At 44.5% G+C, this 12,760-nt stretch overlaps 1 protein-coding gene across 3 annotated transcripts in view; it reads left to right on the top strand.

Annotated features, from left to right (window-relative positions):
- The window catches only part of MCF2 (MCF.2 cell line derived transforming sequence), a 225,212-nt gene that overhangs the window by 211,898 nt on the left and 554 nt on the right, over positions 1-12,760 (top strand). The window lies entirely within an intron of this gene.

Genomic DNA, 12,760 nt, shown 5'->3' with positions numbered 1-12,760 from the left:
ATATAGCATTTATTGGAAACTTGTATTGGTAGCAAAATGCAGACTGCCATTGCAGGTATTGACCCAATACAAGTCTGCAGACCAGGAGTCTAGAGTTGACTCTGACTTCACTTTTGTGTGTCTATTTCAGGCAAATACTTTGGAAAGTACTAATATGACATACCGTCATTTAGCAGTTTAAAAAGATTTTTACAATGGTAGTTTCTTTTAATAGAACAAACAAAATCACTTATCTAGAAAATGTCAGTAACGTCTGTCTTTGTATTTATCTTGCTTGTTCTGTTGAAACATGCTGGACAGTTATGATAGAGTAAAATATAGTCATACATTGTCAGCCAACTTAACACCCGGGATTTTTAAACACAAAACGCCAGTTCCTCCTACAAAACTAATATATACACACCACTAGTTTCTAGAGAGATTACAGTGTGTTCAGTTTCAGTTTACCTTTCTATTTATATACCACAGTAATAGAAATAGGCAGAGATTTTCTGTCTAGCACATTTTATTATCTCAGTAATGTGTTTGTGCCCAGTGATGTAATTAGGAGAGAGCAGAATGCCAGGGGACGGCGGGGACAGAGGGCACTGGAATAAAGGATGAAAAACTGGTGAGATATGTACATAAAGCTACAGCTGAATTGGGCTCTTAACATTATTATAGCTTTTCGTGGAAAATGTAACACTCATCAGACACTGCAGATACCATTCTTTTAGTTCAGGGCAAGCAGGATGGTTTTGCTTGACCACCAGGCCACAAAATAGTGCTGAAGAGACACTGGTTGTCCAAGATGGATAAGGTCTCTTGGAAATCTAGTGTTTGTGTACAACAAAAAATCTGCTGACTTGGAAGATGGGATCTTTTTTTTAAATTCTTTTCTTCTTCATTCATGGAGATAAGAGGAATTCAGAAACAGCCAGGTTATGGTGCCACTTACAGGATGTTTTGACTGGTAAACAGTAAAAAATGTAGGCCAACCCCTGTGTAACCCCTCCTCTACCCAGCTTGTTTTGCTAGTATCCTAGGGGAATGGATGCTTTTTTTCACATCTGCTGGAAAAGGTGTATTTTTTAGTAGCCTTCTTTGCTTTACACATTTTTTTTTTTTTTAATGACTTTAGGTCAGATTGCTTGTTGACGTTGCAACTTGAGCTGGTCCTCTATACAATAGTTATCAGTGTTTCCTCAGCCTAGGGCATCTAGGGCAACTGTTTAAAGTGATTGTGAAGTCTCATTTAAAAAAGAAAACAAAAAAAAAATCCAAACATGTTATACTCACCTGCTCTTTGAGGTTGGTTTTGCACAGAGCAGCCTGGATCCTCCTCTTCTCGAGTCCCTCTTTGGCTCTTCTGGCCCCCCTTCCCATTGAGTGCCCCCAAAGAAAGCAGCTTGCTATGGGGGCACCCGAGCCGAGTCACAGCTCCCGTTGTCCATTCAGACATGAAGATACGACCCGGCCCCACCCCCCTCTCTCCAGATTGGCTGAATGATTTTGATTGACAGCAGCAGAAGCCAATCGCGCTGCTGTCTCTGCCAATGAGGATGGGAGTCCCAGGCAGCTTAGACATTCCCGCATCATCGCTGGATAAAGACGGGCACAGGTAGGTATTAGAGGGGCTGAAGGGGGCTACTACACACAAAAGGTTTTCTTATCCTAATGCATAGAATGTATTAATAAAAAGAAAACCTTCTGCCTTTACAATGCCTTTAAAAATCTCCTTCAATTTTATAAGTTTTACAGCTGACGGATTGAGCGCTGATGTTATCTGGTGGGTGAAACTCCATGAACCTATGAATGGCTTCTGCCCACCCATTCCTTGAACTGCATTTGGACTTCCTAGCCTAATTTCTGTGTCCCTTAAATTGATAAGAAATAAAATAAGATTTGAGTACTTACCATAAGACCTATTTCTTGGAGTCCAGTGTGCAACACTGGTCCCACACCTCAGTTTTTACTTTGCCCTGGTACTGCTTTTTTTATAAAGGCATGCTGAGCAGAGGAGAGAAGTTATACGGGGGGCTGGACTATGCTTTTTCTGTTTTCCAGTGTACAAACCTCCTGTAGATGACAGCATAACCAAAATGTTTCTGAATTACTATGTCTGTCAATGAATTTGTGATGTGGTGTTTAAAAAAACGAACACCAAAGTGTAATAAAAAAAATGAATGCATGAACACATACTGTAATGTTCACAGGTTGTGCCAATAATTCTTCTCTCAAAATAAAAGAGCTCAGTCCCAGGCCCCCGCCCATGGCACAGGGCTCCTGATAGGAGCAAGGCACTCTTGGTTTACCTAGCTAAAGCCAGATGCACCCCATTCCCCTGGGACCTGTTGAAGTTAGTCCACAAGATAGTAGGTTAGTGCTCCCAGAAGGAAGAGTCAAAGAAGTAGAGTATGGAACCTTGTGGCCACTCCTCCCGTAGACATTAGGGCAGGACTGAAGTAAAAGCATAGAAAAAAGTGATTCACACATAAAGAAAAAATAAATAGACATACACACAATTTCCTGTGGCCTACTATAAAAAATGTCTCCTGACTTGGCCAAAAAGTCTAGCTTAAATGTATTTATTAAAAAAAAAAAAAAAACATACCCACTGAAGTGACTAGCCTTAGGTGATACACAGTGATCAAGCAAAGTCTTCTGTATCTCTGGGTGCCCCAGGTTCCTACCGCCAGCAGCAGCCAGCATTTTTTACACCGGCTGTCTGTATCAACATAGGGGTGAGGATTTGTGCTGGGAGGGGGGATTTGTGATAGAAGGGGTGATTTGGAGCCAGGATATGTGCTGGGAGGGGAGATTTAGGAGGGTGGGTGTCAGAGGTTTGTGCTGGAAGGGTAAAAATAAATATATATATATATATATATATATATAGTATTTCATCATACAGTTCATTACGTATGTCTGTTTCCTGAGTGCAACTATTGTAAACACTATTGATAGATTAAATATTAGTTTAGGAAGTGTCCTATTTCAAACCTCTTACAGGTTTTTTTTTTTTACAGTCCTTTCCTATATTTAGCAGTGGGTGGCAGTCAAATGTGTTTATTCCTTCTAATCCTTAGCACTGGCCAGACAAATCCTTTTTATAGGAAAGGAGAGGCTATCAGGCATTTCAGAATGCACTTTGTAAATACTGGCAGCTGATCTGAAAAGTATTTAAAGCAAACAAACCAAATGGTCATTTCAATTGCAAACTCATATACAGCTGGGCACATAAAAACAGGATTAACGCACACCGGCAAATGTATGAGCGTAGGCAGACAGATCCTAATGCTATGTGCTACGCATATTGTAAATGCATGTTACCACAACAGTATACACAGGCTGCAATAAACATGCATTGTTGGCAAACTCTGTAGTTCACCCCAGCATTTAAAGGAATGAAAATCCATATAAATTATGGATATTTGGCTGTACTGACCATATACAGTATCTCACAAAAGTGAGTACACCCCTCACATTTTTTTGTAAATATTTTTTTATATCTTTTTTAATGTGACAACACTGAAGAAATGACACTTTGCTACAATGTAAATTAGTGAGTGTACAGCTTGTATATAACAGTGTAAATTTGCTGTCCCCTCAAAATAACTCCACACACAGCCATTAATGTCTAAACTGCTAGCAACAAAAGTGAGTACACCCCTAAGTGGAAATGCTCAAACTGGGCCCAAAGTGTCAATATTTTGTGTGGCCACCATTGTTTTCCAGCACTGCCTTAACCCTCTTGGGCATGGAGTTCACCAGAGTTTCACAGGTTGCCACTGGAGTCCTCTTCCAATCCTCTATGATAATATCATGGAGCTGGTGGATGTTAGAGACCTTGCACTCCTCCACCTTCCATTTGAGGATGCCCCACAGATGCTAAATAGGGTTTAGGTCTGGAGACATGATTGGCCAGTCCGTCACCAGTCCGTCCAGTGGCAGTCTTGGAGGTGTGTTTGGGGTCGTTATCATATTGGAATACTGCCCTGCGGCCCAGTGTCCGAAAGGGAGGGGATCATTCTCTTCTTCAGTATGTCACAGTACATGTTGGCATTCATGGTTCACAAAAATGAACTGTAGCTCCCAAGTGTCAGCAGCACTCACGCAGCCCCAAACCATGACACTCCCACCACCATGCTTGAACTGTAGGCAAAACACACTTGTCTTTGTACTCCTCACCTGGTTGACGCCACACACACTTGACACTATCTGAACCAAATACGTTTTTCTCTGTCGCTCATTGACAGACGTAGTCCTCCTTGATTAATATCAACTCGGGTTATACTGCCCTCTACAGGAGTAAGACTAGACAGGAAAGAAAACGTTCTGGCCACACCCTAGGGGCAGTCCCAGAGGGTATATCCTCTCACTTCCTGCTACAGCAAATCAGTTTTTTTGTGTCTAGTTAGGAGTAAGGACCTAGATTCCTTGCTAGGATCTTCGGTCCTGGCAGGATTTTTTTAGAAATACTTTTTTTAGACAGCTTTTTTTCTCCAGTGTTCCTGTGAGATCTTCAAGCAAGTACGCTGAAACTGGGCGACGGGCTGGATGTTGAGATCCAGTGGTCACCCCAGTTCAGCCTACGAGCGCGTGCAGGCCATAGCTCCACGCTGGGTCGGCCGCGACATAGTCCCACTGGACGGGAACTGACCCTGCGAGTTAAACGTCTCGCCTGGACGCCAATGACCAACAGAGTCACGGCGTCCGTATTGGTCGACAGCCCCCCCCACCCCGGTGGAGAGGGGTTCTGTCAGGAGTTGGCGCCCGCCTGGTTCCGGTATGGCATCACCCTGAACGCTCCCCATCTCGTCTGATCTCGGAAGCTAAGCAGGGTCGGGCCTGGTTAGTACCTGGACGGGAGACCACCTGGGAATACCAGGTGCTGTAGGCTTACACAGATCGCTATCCCTCCAGAAAGCCGGTCACTTCCACAGGCCGCACAGCCTCCCGCAGGCCGAGGACACCTCCCGCAGGCCGAGGCACTTCCGCAGGCCGCACAGGCCGAATGCACACATCCCGCAGGCCGCTGCTAACTTGCAAGCCGCCGCTATCCTACACAGGCCGCCGCCATTTTCCTGCAGATCGCACGAGGCCGCCATATTGGCGTAGCCTCGTGTCTCCAGCATGGGTGCGGCCATGTTTGAGGTGACCGAACACCTCGTGGAGTAATTGGGAGGCGCCGGAAGGCGTGTAAAGGGGCGGAGCCGCCTCCTTGGCCCAGGGAAAGCAAGCCAAAGACTTCCTGTCTGTAACAGACAGTGCTGGAAGCAAGTTGATAAGAAACTTCTGTGCATCAGGTGAGCCTTGGGGTCTCTCTCTCTCTCTCTCTCTCTCTCTCTCTCTCTCTCTTTCTGAGGGGTCCAAGCAGGTAGACTGAGGGGCGCTACTGCGCTGGGGGACTAAGTTAAAAAAAAAAAAAAGATGTTTTTTTCTTGCAATTAATTTTTTTGTGTTTGCTGGCAAGTGTCTTGTTACATGAACCCTGCCACACATGTATCCCCACCTGATCCCCTCAGGGTGGCCGCAGGACCCTCCAGTACCCCACTTGTGATGATGCATTATCAGCAGTTTTGGAGTCTTTGGTATCCCGGGTGGAGGTAGCCTGTCAGGGACGGGGGTCAAGAAGAGCGACCCCCGCCTACCCCTATGTCATCTGATACCTCAGATACGGATTCTGAGCTGGTCATTGCAGTCCCTTTTCTGGGGTTGTTGTCTCAGGTACGGTCTCCTCAGACAGTAAGGAGGACGCTTCTGCCTCCGCCATAGCACAAGAAGCGTTGGTGGAGGCACTAGTTGTGTCTGTCCGGGAAACCTTAAATCTTGAGGTTACACCGGCAGAGGTAGCTGAGACTCATATTCCTTTTTTGGTACTAGCAAGCCTACCAAAATGGTGAAGGGTTTCCCTTGCCCAAATAGGGTCGTCCCTAAATGAGCCCTGCTATTTCAAATGCATGGCTAGGCGCTATCATTTTGAAGAATCCCTCATTACAAAGATGGACGGTACCACCAATAGTGGACTCACCGATTTCCAGACTAAATAAAGCCACTGTTATCCCGTTGGATTGACAGAATGGGCCCCACCCATCTCTAGGGTGGGGGGACGTCTTCACCGGTTTCCGGATCCAGGGCTTTCCAGAATCCTGGATAAAGGGGTTCGCAAGGTCATATGGTCAGGATACAAGATCGAGTTTCGATCACTTCCACCGGTGCGATTCTTCCCTTCCAATAGTCGACATCCCGGGTCGCTTAAAAGCTTTGCGGGGGACAGCTTGATACAACAAGCAGTGGTAGTTCCCATTCCTTGGAGGAGTTCTAGTCGAACTTGTTCACAATGCCCAGGAAAAAGGGCTAGGTGCGTCCAATTCTGGTCTTGGAAGAGATGGAGTCCATCCATACAGTGGTGGCCTCCCTGCATCAGGGGGATTTCCTGGCGTCCATAGACATTTAGGATGCCTATCCTTATATCCCCATCTCCGCAGGACATCAGCGTTTTCGTTGCTTTTCCCAAAGATCATCCCTGGTTCCCACCAGGAGACTGAACTATCTGGGCCTAATTTTGGATACATCCTTGGCAAGAGTGTTTCTCCATGCGTAGAAACTCCAGAAGATTCAGTCAATGATTCGGATGTTGCTGTCCGTCAACTGGCTGGGATTGATGGTCGCCTCCTTAGAGGCAGTACCGTTTGCCCAGTCTCATACCCGAATTCTCCAAAGAGGAGATTCTTCTCATATGGAATCGGAATGCCGATTCCCTGGACAATCAGATCCGATTGAGTGAGCGGACCAGGGAGGCTCTGGTCTGGTGGCTTCGGTCTCCGATGCTCAGCCAGGGGAAGTCATTTCTTCTGATAAATTCCAGGTTACCGATAAATGTGTTGGAACTGAGAGCTATCAGACTTTGTCTGATTTACTGGACAGAGCAGCTCCAGGGCAGCCCGGTTCGGATCCAATCGGACTATGCCACGGTCATGACTTAGGTCGATCACCAAGGGGCACCAAGAGTGCCCTGGCGGCCATAGAAGTGGCCAACATTCTTATTGGGGGAACAGTTGTTCCAGTTCTCTCCGCGATATTTATCACGGGGGTGGACAGGCAGATTATTTCAGCCGTCAGATTCTGGATCAAGAGGAATAGTCTCTTCATCTAGAGGTATTTCACCAGCTGTCCCTTCATTGGGGCACCCCGGATATGGATCTGTTGGTAGGTTGGCTCAACAGGGCTCGCACCCGCGATCCTCTAGCGGACGCAGCAGACGCGCTGAACGGCCTGTAAAGGCAGTATCAGCTACTATATGTCTTCCCCCCTCTCAAATTGCTGCTGAGATTTCTCCGCAGGATAGAGGTGGAGGGAACTCCAGTTATCCTGGAAATTCCGAGCTGGCCTCGTCAAGCCGGGTACGCCGACTTGGACAGGCTAGTCGCGGACGCTCCTTGGAGACCTCCTCTCAGGGAGGATCTGCGGTCTCAAAGACCGATCTTCCATCGTGCTTTACAGTCTCTGGTTTTAATGGCCTGGCTATTGAGACCCAGGTACTGAAGGACAGAGGGTTGTCAGCTTCAGTTATTCCTACTCTAATTAAAGCAAGGAAAGCGACTTCCAGCAAAGTCTATTATCGCACATGGAAGACTTATATCGCGTGGTGTGAATCTTTGGATTTTCCCCCACGTACCTATTCGGTGACCCGAATCTTGGCTTTTCTGCAAAAGGGGGTTGAGCAGAAACTATCCTTGAGCTCTATCAAGGGTCAGATTTCAGCATTAGCAATCTTCTTTCAGAAGCCTTGGGCTACTCATTCCTTGGTGTCCAGGGGGTGCGGCACTTGGCTCTGCCAGTGCGCGCGCCCTTACCGCCCTGGGATCTTAATTTGGTGTTTGTCGGTTCTTCAGAAACCTCCCTTTGAAAATATCAGGGAGATTCCCTTGCTTACATTATCCCAGAAGGTGGCCTTCTTGGTGGCTATCACTTCTGCACGCAGGGTGTCAGAACTGGCTGCATTATCATGCCATTCCCCATATCTAGTGGTTCATAGGGATAAGGTAGTTCTTAATCCGAAGCCATCCTTTCTTCCTAAGGTGGTTTCAGATTTTCATCTGAATGAAGATATTGTGCTACCTTCCTTGTGTCCTAAGCCCAATCATCCTCAGGAATATGCGTTGCATTCCTTGGATGTGGTTCGGGCAATCAGGGTATACCTGAAGACTACGGAATCGTTCCGTAAGACGGATTCACTTTTTGTGATCACGGATGGCCCCAGAAAGGGGTTGCCTGCATCTGCCGCGACTATCTCCAAATGGATTAGACAGACGGTGGTACAGGCTTATTCTCTTAAGGGTCGGAATCCTCCGTTCCCTGTTAAGGCGCACTCCACTCGAGCGCTCAGTACTTGTGCAAGGCGGCTACCTGGTCGTCGGTGCATACCTTTACAAAATTTTATAAAGTTGTTGTGATGGCATCGGCGGATGCCTCATTTGGCCGCAAGGTTTTGCAGGCTGCAATTTGAGGAGACCGGTGGTCTACCTCGAGGGTTTTTTTCCGTTGGAATTTCAGTTGAGTCTCATCGTGTGATTGATGAGCCCTTAAAACTTCTAGTTGGCACCGGTTGGGCCTTCTAGATTGGATTTTGATTTCCATTTTCCCACCCCTCATTTGTGGCACTGCTTTGGGACGTCCCGAGTTGATATTAATCAAGGAGGACTACGTCTGTCAATGAGCGACAGAGAAAAATTGATTTTTGTAAAATCTTACCGTAAAATCCTTTTCTCTTAAGCTCATTGACAGACGTAGTACCCGCCCCTCTGTTTTTGAGTTGGGTTGGGTTAAATTCTCTAAACACTGCTTTGTGACATAACTGATTTGCTGTAGCAGGAAGTGAGAGGATATACCCTCTGGGACTGCCCCTAGGGTGTGGCCAGAACGTTTTCTTTCCTGTCTAGTCCTACTCCTGTAGAGGGCAGTATAACCCGAGTTGATATTAATCAAGGAGGACTACGTCTGTCAATGAGCTTAAGAGAAAAGGATTTTATGGTAAGATTTTACAAAAATCCATTTATCTTGGTCTCTTCAGACCACAGGACATGGTTCCAGTAATCCATGTCCTTAGTCTGCTTGTCTTCAGCAAACTGTTTGCGGGCTTTCTTGTGCATCATCTTTAGAAGAGGCTTCCTTCTGGGACGACAGCCATGCAGAACAATTTGATGCAGTGTTCAGCGTGTGGTCTGAGCACTGGCAGGCTGACCACCCACCCCTACAACCTCTGCAGCAATGCTGGCAGCAGTCATACGTCTATTTCCTAAAGACAACTTCTGGATATGACGCTGGGCACGTGCACTCATCTTCTTTGGTCAACCATGGCGAGGCCTGTTCTGAGTGGAACCTGTCCTGTTAAACTGCTGTATGGTCTTGGCGACCGTGCTGCATCTCAGTTTCAGGATCTTGGTAATCTTTCCTGAAGCCTCGGCCATCATTATGTAGAGCAACAATTATTTTTTTCAGATCCTCAGAGAGTGCTTTGCCATGAGGTGCCATGTTGAACTTCCAGTGACCAGTATGAGAGGGAGAGCGATAACACCAAATTGAACACACCTGCTCCCCATTCACACCTGAGACCTTGTAACACTGAGTCACGTGACACCGGGGAGGGAAAATGGCTAATTGTAACTGTAATGTCTGCCTTCATTTTGTTAAGCGCTGCGCAAACTGTTGGCGCTATATAAATCCTGTATAATAATAATAATAAATAATTGGGCCAAATTTGGAAATTTTCACTTAGGGGTGTACTCACTTTTGTTGCCAGCGGTTTAGACATCAATGGCTGTGTGTTGAGTGATTTTGAGGGACAGCAAATTTACACTGTTATACAAGCTGTACACTCACTACTTTACATTGTAGCAAATAAAATATTTACAAAAATGCGAGGGGTGTTCTAGTGCATTAACCACTTCAGCCCCGGAAGGTTTTACCCCCTTCCTGACCAGGCGCTATTTTGTGATTCGGCACTGCGTTATTTTAACGGACAATTGCGTGGTCGTGCAATGCAGTACCCAAACCAAATTTACGTCCTTTTTTTCCCCACAAATAGAGCTTTCTTTTGGATGTATTTGATCACCTGTGCGATTTAAATTTTTTGTACTATAAACAAAAAAATGGCGGCAATTATGAAAAAGAAAGAAAACAATATTTTTCACATTCTGCTATAGGCCATTCCCCAAAAAAATTTAAAAATCTAAATTTTTTAACATTTTAGGCCAATTTGTTTTCTGCTACAAATTTTTGGTAAAAAAAATAGCGATAAGCGTATTTTGATTGGTTTGCGCAAAAGTTATTGCGTCTACTAACTACGGGAAAGATATATGTCATTTTTATTATTTTTTTGGTTTTTTGAATAGTAGTGGTGGCGATCTGCGGTTTTTATAGCGGGACTGCGACATTGCGTGGACAGATGGGAACCTTAGCTGACATTTTTGACACTTTTGGGGGTACCAGTGACATTACTACAGTAATCAGTGCTAAAAATATGCACTGTTACTGTAATAATGCCTTTGGCAGGGAAGGGGTTAACCCTGTGGGTGATCAAAGGGTTTAATGTATGCCTATATGCTTACAGTGTGTGTGTTTGTGTGTGTGTGTGGGGGGGGGGGTTCTGTGACAGGCACAGACAGATCGCAGTTTCAGCTTAGCTGTCCCTGCCTTTCTCACAGAAGATCCGCCTGCTTTGTTTACATAAGCAGGCGGGTCTTCTTTTAGTTTCCCGGACGATCGTGGGAGGAAGGCGGCAATCGCCACCTCTCCTCCCGTGGCCCGCCTCCCGCTGTGTCTAAACACGCGCGGAATCACATGTACTACGTGACTGAACGCAGGGGAGCCGCTCTGCTGCAGTAATATTACTGTGGGCGGTCGGCAAGCGGCTAATTAAGATTTTGTTTCTGTAGAAAGAGCACCAAACCAAACCAAAACTACTTGTGATTTCAGCTAATGTTGATCTCAAAGTTTTTGGCATTATTCTTGTATTTGGTTGAATTTGTTGACTCTAAAATGAATACTACAGGGTTGATTTACTAAAACTGGAGAGTACAAACTCTGGTTCAGCTGTGCACAGTAGCCAATCAGCTTCTAACTTCAGCTTGTTCAATTAGGCTTTGACAAAAAAAAAACTGAGATTGGTTTCTCTGCAGAGCTGCACTGGATTTTGAACTCTCCAGCTTTAGTAAATCTACCCCTACATGCCTATGTGCAGTCATCTTCCAGTCTGCAATGGTCTAAAGCTATAATTGATGTGTCATTGCTGGGGAGGTGCTCATCCACAATATATGACTGATGGCGATGGTGCTCGGATAGCAAGTATAGCAGGGAAAGTAAATTGACTTTCAAGCTTATCTTGATTAAAAAGATTCATTTGGAGCAGTTTTAATAATTCGTTTTGAAATCAGTATATTTTTTCCTGTCTTGATCCCTTGTGCTTGGACAATTTAACAGAATGTTTATCATTTCCAGCAAGCAATGGTCAGTTTTTGCTTACGTGTGTCTTTTGGGACAACACAGCTTTGTCTCTGGAATGTAGCTTTTGCCAAGGGGGTTTACATTAGACGACTGGAGGGCTGCTAAGTTACTGCTGTCAGAGAAAATAAAGGGAAATGAGATTTTGATTTCTTTGCCTGTGTTGTGAATTTATTTCTCCGGAGTGCCTGCAGTTGCAGAATTCAGTGAAGGTTAGAGATGTGCACGACGGAAACATTTGTTTTGTTTCTGATTCATTCATAAAGTAAATAAGTTTGTTTCGCAATATTAGTTATGTTAGAATGAGTTGTTGTATATTCAGATTTGTTTTGTATATTCGTTGTGCTCGATCGAGTTGTATTTTTGGAAGTTGTTTTGAAAGATTAGCTATATTCATTTTAACATGTTATTTCAGGAGATTATTCATGCGCTCTGAGTCATCCCTGATAGTCTAACCCACCTTGAGAAATGGAATGAGCTCAATTATACCATATCGATTGGGGTAGCCTACATCAGGAAGTTATTATGAATGGCATGAAATTAATTTCAGATTCATTCAATATGTTATGATTTGGAGGTTCTGATGGATCCACCTCCATCCAACCCAAACACAATAAGTAGGAATCATCTTATTTCACAATAAATGAATGCTCTCTCAAGTTGAACCCCAATACAAAAAATAATCTTATTAGAATATTCATGATACGCTAATTAGAATAAATGCAAATGAAACCAAAGCACTTTGTATCATTCCTTATGTCATTACATTATTTTGGATGCTTCAAATATTAACAAAAGGCCCAAACTATCGCATCATGTCATCTGAATGAAAAGAATGAATACAAATTAATTAGTTTTTATTATTTATTTTGGATTAGTTGAAAATCTTAACTATGGTAATTTGGAGATTTGGATAAATCCCAAATCTCAGAATTAATGAAAATTGCATCCGAATTTTGATTTGTAGTAAAATGAATTGCACATGGATAATGAGGGGTTGTTTTAAAGCTCTTAGTTTACTGATACAAATGTGGAAGTACTTTAAAGCCCAACTCCAGGCAAATAAAAAATGATCCCTTACAACGAAGCTGTGCGCACCTTGCAAGTTTTAATTGCTTGTTATATCTAGGAGAACAATAAAAGGAAATGTACATACCCATTCCTCCACTCCTTCCTGCAGTTAGTCTGGTCCCCTCAACTTTTGCGCCACCATTCTAGGATCCTGACATCTTTAACACCAGAGCAGGGTCTTTATTTAGTCCTGCTCTGGACACGAGGA

Source organism: Pelophylax lessonae (genome assembly GCF_965119305.1).
Source record: "Pelophylax lessonae genome assembly, chromosome: 7".
In the NCBI taxonomy this organism is placed as follows: Eukaryota; Metazoa; Chordata; class Amphibia; order Anura; family Ranidae; genus Pelophylax; species Pelophylax lessonae.
Note: the sequence above shows the minus strand (reverse complement) of the source record. Positions and strands in the feature narration are given on the sequence as shown.